Source organism: Lepisosteus oculatus, chromosome 8 (assembly GCF_040954835.1).
Source record: "Lepisosteus oculatus isolate fLepOcu1 chromosome 8, fLepOcu1.hap2, whole genome shotgun sequence".
Classification (NCBI taxonomy): Eukaryota; Metazoa; Chordata; class Actinopteri; order Semionotiformes; family Lepisosteidae; genus Lepisosteus; species Lepisosteus oculatus.
Genome location: NC_090703.1, coordinates 49,374,660 through 49,388,828, shown reverse-complemented (window position 1 = coordinate 49,388,828; position 14,169 = coordinate 49,374,660). Strand labels below are relative to the sequence as shown.

Genomic DNA, 14,169 nt, shown 5'->3' with positions numbered 1-14,169 from the left:
AAGCAGAAACTAAACATGTTACACAAAGATCCACCCACGATAAACTGCAATTCACAGAATGATGAGTGAAAACCTTTTTTAGTAGCAACAGATGAGAAACACATCTGTCAAAACTTCCTGCAGAATTCTTCTGATGAATTTAAAGCTATGAATTAAAGCTTTTAAGACAAGATTTCAACATGTTCGCATATTTATATTACAAAATCTTCACATTATCAAGCAATTAGTTATCGGTTTACTCACTGGTAAACTCCATTTTTCAGATAAGTGACTGGCTACTTTAAAATTACAAAGAGACTACATATTTCCATCCATGAGAGAAAACAATTTAGGATGAATGGACAATTTTCAAACATAGTGGATATAACACTAAGTTAGTCTAATAGGTAGTCTGTATTGTAATTCTTAATTCATTCATACATAGAAGGGTTTAATTCGGCTTGATTCTGGATAATAATGGAAAGGATGTGATCATTTTTCCTAACTCAGAAAAAAATCTAAATAATTAAAATTGAGACAGTACTAAAAGCTTTTTAAAATGACATCTAAATATATTGCATTACAGTATATGTCCTAATACAACAAGAAAATAAAAATAAAAATATAAAAAATACCAATAGAAGCACATAGCATAGGTAGGCTCAGCTGTGCAGTTGCTACACTGCCAAAAGTAGCTGTATTACTTTAAACCTAAATGTACCTTTTATTCTAATGTATTCACTTGTTTTGGCATTTTTGGCAGTTAATGCTTCCTAAAGATGAAAGTTTGTGTGGATGATTTAACATTTAAAAATCTGCATGGTAGTGTTGCCCTTTTAATCAATGAAAAGTGAAAGTACCCTAAAAAGCTGCACAAAAAGTACATTCCTATAAAAACACATGATTCAGTGGCTGATGTTTAACTAAAAACATCTGACGACTGTTTTCAATGTTTAGTACTGTAGCGAGGAGGCTAAAAAGAAACACTTTTCAACACTTTTAAACTTCAATGGCATACCACTGAATCATATTAAGTTCTTCTTCTCTGCTTAATGTTAAAAACAATGAACCGATTCTCATTAAGAAATACAATAAAACAGTGGAGGCCCCAGCAAAAGTGTAGTAAATCATGCTCTTGTTGAAACTGGGAGGCTATGGTTTCTGTTACCAGCACAGAACTATTTCTAGGGTCACTGTGCTTTCACTTACGGAAGATGCGGATTTCTATGTGCTGCGTTATTGGTAACAGCACAGTCCAATTCCATATCCATACTTGGTGGTAGCTCAGTGGGAGATATCCACACAAATCATGCACATAAAATTTTGGAAGCCTGGAAAATATTTTAATAGTTTCCGTACTCAAATAACAACAGTAAGCTGCATGTGTGTAGTTCATGGTCTTAGGTAGCATTACTGGTGCAATTAAATGTGAAACACTGGGAGGAACATGAGGGGGGAAAAGCACAAAAAAAGGTTGTAAACAAGCAAAATGACACTTGACAACTTGTAATTTATGGAAGCTCAGTTCAAAGGCATAGACATACTGTTTAACACAGTGCGAGTTTTTTTTTCAGTGTGTAATCCCAAAGAGTGAAAATAAAACATGAGGTACCAGGCATTAAAGAAGCTATTCACAGACTGTAAATGCATCAAAGCATTAAGGAAAAACTTAGAAGTCATGACTTCAAAGTCCATAAGGAAGGACGAGCACTCACTCCCTATGTTAGCAACATACAGCAAATGGAGATTCCGTCTTCGATAACGTTTCTCAGATCTCCATGAATCGGGGGGCTTTTTAAATCGTGACATCATTATTATAGTCATGTGAAGTTTTAATTTACTCGTTTGACTGACACATTGACGAAGTCCTCAGTATCTAAACGAGAGTACAGCAAGGAAAACGCCCAAGACATCTGCGGGGGCACGACATCTTCAAATGAAAGTAAAGGAAGTTAAATGTGTTAAAAAAACAGGGGTAGTTTACACTTTGTGGAGAAATACTACCCAACATTTTACACAAGCGACTACAGACATCCCAAATCCACCGGAAGTTCCAGGAATCTTCCCGGAAATCAGTGTCCCCTCCCTGACTCCCGCAAGTGATCCATAATTTACCTGAAATGGCCCCCCCGCTTCCAAATGTTTCTGTTGGCGACACCCCCATTCCAACAAATCATCAGCGAAGAATTTAGTTATATAATATGACCTTGAGGCATCTGAGAAAGTGAGATTATTCAACTGGACTGGTGAGTTAGTATTTATAGTATCCATCAGCGAATTATTTCATTATATAGCTGTGATGGGGTTTTTTTCCAAGTGGGACCCCCCTCCCCCCCAATCAAATTTTCAAAGTTGGGTAATCTGCAACAACAATTTGAAATTATTTAAGTAGTAGAAGACACAATGAAATAGTGAATTCAGCGTCGAGATCGCGATCTGTAGGAAGACGTAAAGGTCTGGAATTTGGCGGGATGACCCTACGGAGAGCGCGGCCGGCCGATTTGCAAAAATCGGGAAAAATATCAGACAACACACAAACTGTCAGCATCACACTCTCAAACCCCCCAAAAAAAAGAAAACACTCCCCAACATCTACTGTTTGTCCTGAGGTGAGAAAGGATAAATTACTGTTAATATATCGATATGAAAACGCATTTTGAAATATTTTCGTTTCCAACTATACAGTTCAGGCGTGTGTCTATATTAATTCCATCACAACCTAGTACATTGACATCCAGTTATTAATATTGCTGTTTTTTTATGTAGTCCGGTTTACTTTATCTTTATTACGTAAGACTTACCTGTGTGCCCAGGTGAACACTCCGCAGTTTCTTCTGCATTTTTTCCTAAACCAGCAGGTCAAGTGGACAACCAAATTATTACCCGGAGTTTCGAACCCAGACTGATTACAAGTCGAGCATTCTTTAATTTATTAACTTGGTATATCTTAACCGGCATCATATTCAGGGCAGTGTTGTTTTATTTGTACAGTTGTTTAATGATAAAAAAACATACATTTTTCATTTTATATGAAAATGTTTACTTACTTGATGATATGGATTGCTGTTTACGTTAGGAGAACAAATCCTTCTGGGAAACAGAAATGACTTCCAGGTCACCACACACAAGATCATGAGCCACAAAGGTAAATACAATTAATTACCATAAGAAGAATGCAGTACATTATCAATTAATAACCTTCCTGTGTAATACCTTTTCCCACTGGGGAACTGGATATTGTAGAACGGATTCTGTAATTAGGGAGAGATGGTCCCAAGTAAGCCAGCACACTTGTATGATACAATACACTACAGAAGGATTAATGTTCAGCTGTTATTTATTTGACATAATATATTGCTGCATGTTGAGACATCACAATGAGAAATTAGAGTTAGACATAAGAATATGCATGTAAAGGTTATGCTTAACTGCAGCAATTTTAATAAAAATTAAACACTACCTCACACTATCTCTGTCGCCTGAGAGTATCGTAAAGGTAATTAAATGAGTGTCCCATTTTCCTCAAATGCCCTATGTTTTTCGGCTCCTGCCTCTTCCCGTTTCCCATTGTGAGAGGAAAAGAAGTGAAACCGAAATATTTCCAAGGAGAAATTAGCATGCCTAGAGGCTGGGATGGAAATGGAAAAATAGTTTATTTTTCCTTTATTCTGAGTACTACATTGTGCAAAAAAAATTAACAATAATTGAATTGGCTAGAATTGGTGCTGAGTTGTAAGAAGGATAACGTGGGATAATGGTGGGGGACAAAACATCCTCAGGGGTACGATTCAATGCCATGGCCCAGGAGCGACGTCAGTGAAGCGGAGTACACATACACATTCCTGACCAGGCGGCTGCATCCCGTCGCATGAACACAACGACACGCAAGCATGACCAGACAGCAAACGTCCTTTCCCCACAAGCAGCGTGGAGTACACACACATGCTCGCGTTGCAGGAACTCTAGCCCACTTTTTTTATGTTTTCTTCCCGGTTTGCTTTTGCATTGATTTGCAGTGAGTTGGTTCATAGGCTTTCAGCAGTTAGTTTTTTTTCGTTTTTGTTTTAATTTGACAGCGTGGCCTTTCCCTGCGCCTCTTGTTTTCCACCACCGCAGTCCGTTACCCACTGAAGTGGAAGAGCACAGGTCTGTTTTTCTGTCCTCCGCCTGTCCACCCCCCCCCCCAAAAAAAAAACACTAGTCTATTAACCACTGGCACACTAAAGTTGGGGAAATAAATACCCAAAGTCCGGCCAAAGTATCTTAATTTTGCCCCAAATGCGAGATCTGCTGTTGCCATGGTGACGGGGAGAAGACTGTGGCGTCCCTCCCAGCTGTTGGGAGTTTTTGTGTGTATTGAAGCTGCCTCCGTGCTGTGTTCCCTTTTGAGGCTGCAGAATAGCGTCTCAACTAATCCGTGAAAGTTGCCGCGCTCTGAACCAGTAGCCAAGCTTTTCCCACTGAATCGGGTCCCAGGGCCGCGCCGTGCTTCACACATGACTGCCCCTTGCCTTCCCCGCTGAGCTGAGCCTGTCCCCTCGCAGCGCGGCTGATCGCAGGGGAAGGCCGTTTCCCCCCGGCGGAGCTCAGCGCCGGGGCCGGGGGCTCTCGCTCGGCCCTGCCCTTTGAACACCCGGCGGCTCTGACAGTTTTGTCTCCTTTAAAAGCCTCCCTAGCAGCCAGCCAGCCAGCCAGCGAGCCCAGCCGAGCCGAGCCGAGCCGCCGCGACGTGCGTTTTGTTTCCCGGGGAAGACATCAGTGGCGTAAAAGATCTTAATGTGCATCTGCCATTTTTCGGTTTCGTAAAAAAGGAAAAAAAAATGCCCGGCGTGTTATCATTGACCGAAGCTGTAGGTGTCTCTCCTGAGCTCTGGGCCAGGGAATCCCGATGCTAGCAGTGTCGGCACTCCCATACGGTAGCAGTTTATTCTTCTCTGAGGGCAGACCAAGGTCAAGAGGTCGCGGAACCACAACATTTACCAGGCTTCTCACCTTTGCCACAGGCCTTTTAACTAACAGAGCGCATTTCTGAGGGGAATGGAGAGTCCGACACTTGACTCCAAATAACACAGCTGCTCTTTATGGCCAAGTAGGTCCATACAGATCGACCCAGAGGCTGCTTGTTTGTAGATCCCTGTGGCCTGGTGCTCTTGTGAACACCACCTGAGATGTTCACACCACCTTTATCTCCAAAGTTACTTTAGTGTTGATAGGGTGGATCGTTCAGAATCTGCCATCTCTTCGTGGGTGTTAAAATCCGAACACTTCAGGAAGGGCATGTCCAGTACCAGACACAAGATACAGAAGCCTAGGGGTTCTGTGGGTTGGGTCATCGTCATAACAGATCTGCAAAGTTTGACTGAGATGCAAAGATGCAATGTTTATTCTGTTTATTTACGTTACTTTCAAGAAGTAATTTTAGGTATGTTAGGTTTTAAGGAATTGTAAGACAATTTCGAAGTATTCAAAAGGCTCCCCACCTTACTGTGTTCTGGGTATGTACAATGTAGTTGGGGTTTTAATCAAAGTGGCCAGTCTCTTTGATTTTTAATGGAACATACAGACTGATTATATTTCCATAATCACTGGGAGCCATGTAATACCTGTAAATCACGTGTGTACCATGTGAAGCCGAATCTTCCGATAATCAAAAGACACAGTAGAGGACGATTTTCCGCTCATGAGCAAATACAGATTCTGTGACTCTTATATGTCTTGGCCTTAGTGAGCCCCCTGTGCGAAGAAGGGAAAGACTGCAGAACACAAATCATGACGAGATGTGGGAAAGAACAGTGAATCGTGGTGAAATCCCTCGTCAGCCACAGCAAAGTAGGTTTAAAGAGTTTCAGCATGAGATAGGAAATGCTGCACAATTTCCTGTGATAATCTTTTATTAAGGACGTTTTTCTAATACTGATACGGTAGACGGCCCTGGCAGTCTTTCTTAAGCAAGAGCTCATTCCGTTTCTGTGGTGATCAAAAGCTGTATCTGTGCTTATGTCTTTAAAGTGTTGGACATGAATAATATGGCTTCTGCAAGCCAGAAGGGGGCGCACTGCTCACTCTTTAAAGGACTGGTCCACAAGTAAGCCCCCCCCAACCCCCAATCCCCGCACACCCCCACCCCCTCCATTTTTAAAACGAAACTAAACTCCCGTTTAAACAATGCCTGATTTGGGCCCTTTTTGTTGCCTTTTGAATTTTTTTTTTGCATTACATAATTTCAAGAGAAATTGAATAATTAGCGAGAATGAGACCACAGCCATTCACAACGGTACTTAAAGAGAGAAGGGGGGGGGAGAGAACTGAAAAAACTCTGCTTGGCTTCTAGAAGGGCAGAAAGACCCCCTTGAAGATAGAAAGAAAAGTGTAACTTTAGCCTCCCAGCTGTATGTCTCAATTCATAATCCTAGCCCGAAAAATCACCAAATCCTGCCACTCCCATGCCCTATAATGTGTCTGTAAGGCCAGGACTCCTAAGGTTTACTCTGCAATTCCACATCTTGCTTTAAGACAGAAGGATTAGGCAGGACCCATTTAGTTTAACACTGAGCAGCTGCCGTACACTCATTTTAGCAGAGAACTCACCTGGCCTTTTTTTCCTGCCAGCCTACCACTGTTCTCCCAGCAAGCACGGCCTTTCTCCATCGCAGTCGCCGCATCTAGGGAGTCGACAGCGCCTGAAAACCAGGGGCGACGCGCACGCAGCAAGGTGAGTGATAACCTGTGTGGCCATTTGAACCTGTCAGAGTTCAGTCACCACGCCAAGCTCTTGTGGAAAGACTGCTGGTCAACAGAAAGGAGCAAATGTGCTGCTCCCAGCCTCTGGGCCCTGCAAGGTCTGCTGTTGCAAGACTCGGGGATAATGTTTGCTTCAGATTATACCGACCTGTATGTGTTTGAGAGCGGGCTTCTTGACTTCAGGTTGGAGTTTGCGTTTTTAGCTCATTGTTAATTGCAAAATTACACTCAAGCAAGATCTTAAATAATTCTAAAGAAGAAAGACATGAAGGGGTTTATTAAAATTGTCTGCTGCTCATGAAAGGAGACTACAGGATTTTATTCTTCCAACATATTCTGTCTCGTGGACGTTTCTTGATTATTTCTTTCATTCAATATCATTATTTATAAATACATACACATATGAACATCACAATTGGTCTGTAATGTTATTTGCTACAGACATCTCTGCAGCTATGGTACATACATGACTTCTTCCAAAACTGTCTCCAGGATTATTTATTTTCATAAAGCATACAGGGAAGAGAAAATTCTCTCTCTAATCCTGAGGAAACAGATCGACCCAGGAAATATTACTGCTGAAATCTATGAATTTGTAAATGGACATTATAGAACAACTTTATGCCTTTGTGCATCTTTTTGTGCTCAGATGTGTGAGTGTATGGATACGAAGAATTTATAAGTGACTTACTGGTAAGTCGCTAAAATATGAAGCAATGTGGGCTTTATCTAATAAGGTGAAATAAGGTGAAACCTAAAACCAATCAGCCTTAGCTACTACCGTTGCTATACTGCAGGCTCCACAGAGAGTAACTAAGGAATTACTATAAAACAGTCAGATATAATTAAATTCACATAAAATTAATTTCAAGTCATAAAAAGATTACAAGTACAGACAAAGCACAACATTGATTTAAGAAGCACACTTTCAACATATTCCCAGCACAACACAACACAACAGTGAGGAACAAGCTACAGCGCATAACACTGTCTTAACCCGGGGTGTAAAACTGTTTATAGGAAAGGCATGTTAACATGTTCTTTATGTATCTAATTAAATGCTGAACTTTATGAATAGTGACCTTAATACAATTATCATTTTGGTGAAAATCTGTTACTGTCCAGATTTGTCTGGCTAGTTCATTACCACACTCTTCCTCATGGTTGGAGATTTTTTCAAGTGAGTAAGTGAAAGGTCAAGTGGCATGTGCAGCTACAGAAATACTGTATATGCACCGGCTTCTGTGCCAGGTCTCATCTTCAGTGCTCTTCTGTGCTCAGGATTCACGCGCACAAACACAACTTCATTTCTGCTTGACTTCTGCTTGGTGGGCGAATATTGGACATAGCCTGGATATCCCCCAGCAGAAATTATGCCCGGAAGATCCTGTGATCATGGCTCTCTTCCTCTCATGTCGGCCAGACTCATATTTTAGGAAGCGGGTATCTCAAAGGTCACACTACATGTGAATGTGCAGTGGGGTCCAAAAGTAAAAAAAGAAAACAAGGTGAGGCATTTTGTGTTTAATATTGTTTGAGATAATATTATCAATAGACATTTGTAAAATGACCACTCCGAATGTGATGCACCTCTACCAGAATTCATTGTTCTCCCTAAAAACAACACTGTTTTAAGACATTGTGGCTGAAAATAGAGCTTATTTCTGGGCTCTTATATTGACAGTCCTCCATTATTGACTTGTATGAATCCTGTCAGGATACATTTGGGCCAAAACACAAACTGGTTAGTTTCACACAGCTGTGCTGCAATACAAGGATTAAGGCAGATATTCCAGTTCCAGTTTTATAGGCTGCATTTTCAAGACAAAAACTTGTCCTTCTTTGAGGACAGTGAAATACAAATTGTCATATGCGAGCGTTGTGAACATTTGTATAAGACATTTAGTGTTTGTATGTCAGTTTTTTTTGTGTGAAGAAAATCTAAATCTCTGAGTTAATGTTTTGCCTTCTCTGAATTGAATTAGATCTTCTTTTTCGGGATCTCATTAAAATGAAAGAAAACAGAAGAATGAAACAAAACACAGTATACATACCGTAGGGTGTATGCTCAAGAGTTTCCTTAGAATCAATTTAATTGCAGATGCGGATCTCAAAAGACAGAAGTTTGGAGTACCTATTAGCATACTGGGTTGTGTCCTGTTCATTCCTGCTGCTGGGACAGTACATTAAAACGATGGCTTCTTACCCTTAAAAGACACTGCTTTCATTATGGCCTATTTATTTGTAAAATATGACAGCTTCATATAAAAGTCTCTTTGAGTCTTTTGTTCTTGAAAGCTTTTACAGCATGAAACAAGCTGAATATTCTTATTTCTGTTTTTCATGGCTGGGGTTTAACTTAAGGAAACATTTTGAAAGCCTTAGATTCATTTTATTAATCTGTCAGCATGAGATAAAAAATGGAGGAAAAAAGTCCACTGATTTTGAGATGTTTCTGTGCAGAAATTCTGCAGATCCTGGTCATTTGTATTGTTTGGACTGCAGTGATTTACAGGTCCAGCTTGGAATATGTGTCAGATACACACTATATAGCCAAGAGCTGCTGAACTGCGCAAATTCAGAAGTTATGGGTAATAATCATTAAAAAATAGAAGTAAACTTCAAATATCAGCATTGTATGTCTCAACTGCAGATTACCAGACTGGAGGATAATGCAGTTTCTTGTGCTTTTTTGAGACAAGTAAATAGTACACTACTTTCGAACAGATAATTTTCCTATTAGAAGACAGCTCCTATTTGGACAGTTTTGTATTGTTTTTAGCCTTGGTGATGGATGGGGAACAGTCAACATTTTTTTTGTTAATAGCATGAAGGAGAATGAAAACTTCTGACCTAACACTGGTTAACATGTGTAGAGCAGATGGCACATGTCTACTCCACATGTTTGAAATGCTTCGCATTTCCATGAGAAAGAAATGTTTAAATAGCTGACAGTTTTGATCAGGCCTCTGTCTGTTAATTTACTCACATTTCATAAAAACATTATTAGTTTGTAACGTATTATGATACATTCATAATGCTTTTCCTTGAAGATGCAAAAGCTGTACTGTAAATAAAAGAAGCGTCCGCCAATTAGCTTTCAAGTGAAATAACTAATGATCCTCTCTGGGTTTTGAAGCTGTGCTTAAAGTTTCATACACAAAAAAGATCACAAATAAATAAACACAAGAGCTCCTCAGAAGCAGATGGGTAGGAAAATGAACAGACAGCAAAACTACAATAATTATTACTTTCATGTGTTTTAAATTTAACTAAAATATTATTTTATTACAATTACAGTTATTTTCTTATTTTTCTTACCATTGATGGTGATGAGCATAATAATTCAAGCTTTTTCTTTTATGTCATTAAAATATCTAAGCATTTCACGTGCGGTTGTTTAACATTTAATGTATGGTTGTATTAAAAACAAATCTCAAATTAAAAAAGCTATATATTATAATTGATATACTATATATGTTTTATTATTAATATTAAATTAATTATAATTAAAATTCTGAATTACTCCTTTGTCTGTCTCTTACATTTTCAGTCTAATTTCCAAAGTATTGCTGCATCTAAACGCACCTACAGTTAGAACACTGGGATTTGTGTTTGTGATTTTATTGTGATATATTGAGATCTAAAGTCAGTAAAATTGGACTGGACATTTCATGTCTGTTAATGATTATGTGATATACGTTGTCTGACTCCTAGCTACTTGAGCTTGTCTGAATTTTGGTCACTTGTGATGATTGATTTCGGTCTTTTCTGCTAAAATAATGTCTTCTTCTTCTGGATGTGTGTACAACGCTTTGATTCAGGTAAAACTGCTGTAGAGAACGGATAATAAAACAGTCTGGGTTATGTGTACAATAGGACAAAATTGCTTAAAAGTCATTTTAGACTCGTCGATGTGCATTTCATATATATTAAGACTTTGCGGCATTAAAAAAATATTTTTTATGCTTGTGTTACATTTAAAGATGCACTCTTGTTCAAGGGTTTTTAGTATATATATGCTGCTAAAGAAAATTTAATTAAAAGAAAGACAATCATGTACTTGCAGAAATAAGTTATTCAGGGCCGATTTTTTATGGAAGTATATTTTGTCTCGAATTCGCATTCACGGTATACTATTTTAAACGCGAAGTCTTTGTGTGTATGATTTTTGGTGTGAATTTACCATGGTTGTGTTGTTCATGTTTTAGATACTGTTATGGACTTAAAATGTATTGATCGACTGGCTTGGTTGCTTGTCAGCTATTGATTGACTGGTATAATTCCTGTATTGATAGTTCTGAATACCAGAACCATAGAAAAACTGAAATCGCAGCAAAATTAAATGCACTTTATTTCCCGACTATCGTTTTGAGCTCAACACTTGATTTCGTAACTGAGTGAAGCATGCTTTTTTAAGTTAATGGCATCAGAAAACCCATCAGTGTTGAAAACGTTGTGTTGCAGCTTTGCGGGTTCAGTGTTGTGGCCATTGTTTTGTTTTCGGAACCTCAGGAGGAAAACACGTGGGACTGTTTCACCTTTCTGGCATCTTTTTTCTTTGAATTGGACTTCTAATTGGATCAACCTTTGAGTCTCAGATAGGCTCGGGGTCCCTTATGGCCACAGACCATGCGCAGGCCCGTCGTCCCCACAACACTTAACAGCTCTTGCCTTCTACATGGTGACCGAGAACTTCTGAAGGTGACCGACTTGGGAGAGGTTTTGCTTAGAGCGTGATGTTCACATGCAAAATAAATCACTTGCTTTCATTCCTTGACACGGAAATCCAATGATTCACTATGTAATCTTTTAAAAAATTAAACTGAAAAGAACAATAAGTTTAAGGATACAGAATGACACCCCACCAAGAGATGAGTAATAGAGACTGCTTGGTTGTGAACTGGCACTGCTTCCCAGCCAATATTATTAATATATTACTTGTTTTTGAAGCACTCACCATGACAAAACCAACATGACGACCTTTATTTAAAATCCAGTTTGGAGAGAGAAAAGAGGGATTCAAACAACCGACTTGAAAAACATGAAATGAATCTGATTTAAAAGCCCACGCCCGTTCAGCAGATCTGGAAAATGCACTTAATATTTCTTCTGTTCAGGATGAGAAATGGGGCTCGTTTATTGAGGTTTAATACAACATATGCGGTTTAAAGCTGGTTTACAATTGGTGAGGGGGTCTTGCAATCTTTCATCTTTTTGGAAAACAAAATAACGGGTAGAAACTGTTGGAAAATAATCACGATTCAAAGTTTTCTACACTTGGCAGCACAGGGAAACAAAATGGCTGTAAACACCATATTGAGATGCTTCATCGAGAGAGCTTTGGGGTAGATTTTCTGTTTTCTCTTAGAATTTCATACCGTTAAAGCTTAAACATATTTTTATGGAAATAAATGATATAAGGACTTAAGTAAATAAAGATATATTGATATATTGATATATTGTTGGATATATCCAACAAGCAATAATAGAGAATGCTGTATTTATTTTGACCCTGACCTTGCTCTATCACATCTTCATAGACTTTATTTTCAAATGTTTTATACAAAGCTAAATATTTCTTTTTTTTTTATAACTGAGGGAAAAACTCACAGTTCCTCAAAATCTCACGGTAGTGCGATTTACCAACACTGTGTGAGGTAGCAGCAGTAACTGCTTCCAGCACTGTTACTCACTGATGTTCTGTTCAATCTATGCACACTGTTTGAACCCCATTTCAACAATACTGTACATTAGCTGCTAAAGAGGAGACAGTTCTTTTTATCTCCAGTACATCTGGTCATAGAGCTATTTCTCTAGGGTTTTATGTATTTTTCTTAACCATAACAGAAGCCCTTAAATACAAAAATGCTGGCCTTCACTACTCTTTTTTTACCACAAGTATGTAGCTGTTCTCTTATTTCCTTCTCTCCATGTTTTTTTTCCATGTTGGGATGGTTTTTCTCACTTTGGATTGAGAGCTTTTTGTAAAGAAGAGCACACTTCGCTTTGACAGATGACCTCTTTCTGGGTGTTTTTCAGTATTTGAATACAAAACACCTCCAGCAGAAGGGCTCGGGATGAAAGGACAATCCCAAAGCTTAAGTGAAGGGGGGAAATTATCCAATATGGCAGTGGCGTACACCAAGGAGGACCGAGGCCTTTAGCAGAAGGGGTCATAGTTAACAAGAACACTAATCGTCGGAGGTGAAGAATACAGTATAAGGACATAAGGAGGAGGAAGAAAGAGGTCTTTGGAGCCAAAGAGCAAGCGATTGTTATATAACCTGACGTTTTTCGTCTGAGATTTTAGTTTGCTCCCATCCCCTGCGTGGGACCTGTGATCTGCTCTTTACAAAATTGGTTTACATTATATAACCAGGAAGTGGCTGCCAATATCCGGCAGCCTGTTTACTGTGGCAACCCACTGGCGGGGTGAAGTGTCTGGGTGCAGTGCAGGTCATCGTTAGCGATCGCGCCCCAGAGACTGGACGCTCGTGTGCTTAGGGCTGCGGTCACACTGTCAGCAAGAGAGCTCATCCAGAGGTTCCCCAGGAGTGATGTGAGGTTGTGAGGGGACAGAGTGATGCTCTCTAATACAGTAAAGCCTATGATGCTACAATATGTTTTTTTTTGTAAAAGAGATTATACATAATGTGTATGTGTAATCATATAATCAGTATAATCATAAATATACTGTAATGTATGAGAGATCATACATTAAAAATAATTATTCATACATTTATTTTAAGTATCCCAAGTATTGCAGCTTAGAACATTATTCTTTTATTGCTTGTGTTATTATTTTTATGATACCAAGCTTTATTTCCTTGTCAGAAGTCAGGCGTTTTCACTGAAGCCTGTCTGTTCCTATGTACCAGCTCAGGGTACGATGTAAACCCCAATATTTCACTGGCTCACCATGGTCTGTTTAGCAAAATTTCATTCTTGATAAAAGCATCTACTTTTTTTCTTACCAGAGTTACTAGCTCATTATATTAAGTGATATATTAATTTCTGCAATTAATAAATAAAGTTTATATATAATTCAACAATTATTTTAAAGCCTGGTTCCAGCTTTGAAAATTTATTAGGGATGTGTCAGGGAACAGCACAACACAAAAACAGCTCCATGATACTGTATGAATCATGCAGCGCACAGAGATTCATCAATACACAATTTGTCACTGCACTCTCATCTGATGATATTAGCCAGCTCTAATTTAGTTTACAAAGAGGTATATTAAGATGAAAAAAAAAGAATTTTAAAATTCATGCAGAGACGATGCAATGGCATTTCACTAAATAATAAAACATTATTAAATTTTAAGCACTCTAAGATAGATTACCTTGTAATCTCAGGGTGGAATTTCAAAGTGCTAGCTAACTTTCCTTCTGACAGCTGATGAGCAGTTGGGAGCAGTCAAAAAGCTGGCTTTCATTAAAAAA

At 38.9% G+C, this 14,169-nt stretch overlaps 2 long non-coding RNA genes across 4 annotated transcripts in view; one reads left to right on the top strand and one right to left on the bottom strand.

The window, feature by feature from the left end:
* The window catches only part of LOC107077911 (uncharacterized), a 64,274-nt gene extending 61,431 nt beyond the window's left edge, over positions 1 to 2,843 (bottom strand). Inside the window, exon 1 of the long non-coding RNA XR_001478891.2 lies at positions 2,781 to 2,843. This is a non-coding gene — a long non-coding RNA (uncharacterized lncRNA). The remainder of the gene's footprint in view (positions 1 to 2,780) is intronic.
* A 3,504-nt stretch (positions 2,844 to 6,347) lies between these two features.
* LOC138241067 (uncharacterized) overlaps positions 6,348 to 14,169 on the top strand; it is a 54,985-nt gene continuing 47,163 nt past the window's right edge. For 2 of the 3 annotated variants that reach the window (XR_011190283.1, XR_011190285.1), the window contains exon 1: positions 6,348 to 6,691. This is a non-coding gene — a long non-coding RNA (uncharacterized lncRNA). The remainder of the gene's footprint in view (positions 6,692 to 14,169) is intronic. The other variant, XR_011190284.1, reaches the window with a different exon arrangement.